The sequence below is a fragment of the Sarcophilus harrisii genome, chromosome 6 (assembly GCF_902635505.1).
Source record: "Sarcophilus harrisii chromosome 6, mSarHar1.11, whole genome shotgun sequence".
NCBI lineage: Eukaryota > Metazoa > Chordata > Mammalia > Dasyuromorphia > Dasyuridae > Sarcophilus > Sarcophilus harrisii.
The window spans coordinates 195,675,628-195,678,306 of record NC_045431.1 but is presented as its reverse complement, the minus strand read 5'-3'; the positions used below and the strand labels follow the sequence as shown (position 1 = coordinate 195,678,306).

Below are 2,679 nucleotides of genomic sequence, written 5' to 3'. Positions count from 1 at the left end.
TCTCTGTTCCTTTTCCACAGCCAAAGTGACCCTGGCTTGTCTTACTCCACACCCTAATCCCTCCTACAATTATCTGTATACACCAAAAGATCAAGCCAGCACAGAATAGTGGGAAGGGCCATTTTCCAAGCATATTCTAATAGAGTATTGGCCAATCAGTAATTAGCCTTAAGTGCTCAGCCCTCCAACTCCAGTGTATCCATTCAGAGTTTCAGCCCTTCCTATTGTCACACCTTTCCTTCAGTACCCTGCCCTCATCATTCCCTCTGCCAAGAAGTAGCATACATTGTTTTCTTATTGGTCTTTTGAAGACATGATTTGTTGCTATTTTGGTGCAAATTCTCAGGTATTTCAAAGTTGTTTCCCCTTTTATGATTATTGTAGTAATCACATTAATTGTTCTACAGAGTTCATTCTGCATTTATTAACAAAAGTATTAAATGAAAAAAAAAATCACTCCAATACAGTCATGCTCATTACTTCTTATGACAAAATAATTTGCTCCTATTTTCCTATACCAGAATTTGCTTACCTAATCTGCAATAGAAGGAAACAATAACTAAACAGGATATGGTTACAGCAAGTTGAACAAGTGCTTCCCATTGTTGTACCTAGAATTATCAAAGTTCCCAAGGGAAATTTTCTCTCATCCTTTAGGCTGGCAGCATCTAGCCTAATGATAACCATGTCTAGTAATACCAAATTCTAGGAGCAAAGTAAAATGAGAAGACTTAGAATTTATATTCTTCATTCCTCTTCTTTTCTGATTTTTTAATACAAGGGGTTATCTTGAAAACCAGAACTTTCCTCATAATCAGTTAGCATGTAGTATAAAATATCTTCAGGTATAGAAGGTGGTCTTCTGAGAACTCAAGAATCACAGAGGAGGATCTATTTCTTTGGAAAGGATTAGCAATATTGGTTAATTGGCAGAACAACATTTACACATTTAGATATTACCTACATATAGTTAAGAGAGGTGCTATCCTCTTCAATCTCACATAAATTTTTATACTGTCCCAATGGCAAAATTGGCAAATCACATGGTACTGTTGGATCATGGGAAAGAATTAGGGAGGAACAAATTTGTTCATCTCTGCTTTGCTTATTGGCATCTTGCCATCATACACAGGAGCAAAGTATGTGAATAGGATAATAGAAATGGCATGTAGGAGATCATCAGTGAATATTTTCAGAATACATCAGTAGATGTATCCAAATTTTAATTCCTCATTCTATTTTAAATTTCCTTTCCTCTAATAGACACAATTTCCAAGATATGTCTGGCAACTGAGACTGCTTATGCACTGCTATGACTGGATTCATTATTTTGGGGTTAGCAAATGATCCAATCATTTGTATCATTCTCTTTGTGATATTTCTGGGTATCTATGCAGTCACTATAGTTGGTAATCTTAGTATAATCGTATTGATTAAAAATAGCTCCCAACTTCACACTCCAATGTACCTTTTTCTTAGTCACTTGGCTTTTGTGGATTAGGCATATTCCTCATCTGTCACACCTGTTATGCTCAAGAGCTTCCTTGTGGACAAAACCATAATGTCTTTTAAAGAGTGTGTGACCCTGATGTTCTATGGAGCCACCTTTGGGGCAGCTGAGTGCTTCCTGCTGGCTGTGATGGTCTATGATCAGTATATGGCTATCTGTAACCCCCTACTCTGCTCCATCAACATGTCTCCTAAAGTCTGCACTTTATTACTCATCACATCCTACTTTGGTAGTTGTGTAAATGCTTGTACTTTTATTGGTTGCTTATTGAATCGGTCCTTCTGTGGACTAAATAAGATTAATCATTTTTTCTGTGATTATTCACCACTTTTGAAACTTTCCTACTCCCAAGATAATCTTGCTGAAATTCTTCCTGCCACCTCTGCTGGGTCAGTAATAATGATCACAGTCCTAATTATCATAATTTCTTATGTGTACATCCTAATCTCTGTACTGAAGATCAACTCTGTTGAGAGAAGATCCAAAGCTTTCTCAACTTATACCTCCCATCTTATAGCAATCACTCTCTACTATGGGACCACTACGTTCATTTATGTGCTGCCTAAGTCAAGCTACTCAACAGATGAGAATAAAGTGTTGTCTGTTTTCTACATTGTAATGATCCCCATGTTAAGCCCCCTGATCTCAGTCTTAGGAACAATGAAATAAAAGGTGTCCTGAGAAAACCAATGAGGAGAAAACATAGTTTTTTCATGAATTTCACTCAATGAAAGAAGTATTTATTAAGTACATGCTGCATCTTAAGTGCTGTGGCGACTTTCAGGAATATAAAGACAAAAATAACACTGTGTCCATAAGTAATTAATATTGGACTGATATAATTGTTGGGATAAAATGATACTAATAAATGTGCATTACATTAGATATATTTGTTATTTTAATGGGTTAAAATTGTAAATTTAAATGTTGATTGGAAAGGTCTGAAAATACATGCAGTGTTCCACAAATGTTGACCTTTTACTTCTACAAAGGAATAGTAAGGAAACACGTTTCCTTATTACCCATCTTAAGTCTATGGTTGTTTTCTGGAATCTGTAAATACACATTTTCCATTTATAAAATTCATTCTAACTTATATAAATATGTTCTTTACCTTGTATGATGTTTTTTCTACTCTGCTATATCACTGTAATGAATCATGTGAATTT

The 2,679-nt window shown here is 35.4% G+C and overlaps 1 pseudogene; it reads left to right on the top strand.

Moving 5' to 3' along the window:
- The first annotated feature begins 1,279 nt into the window (after positions 1–1,279).
- On the top strand, positions 1,280–2,241 carry LOC100919014 (annotated as a pseudogene).
- Positions 2,242–2,679: the final 438 nt, after the last annotated feature.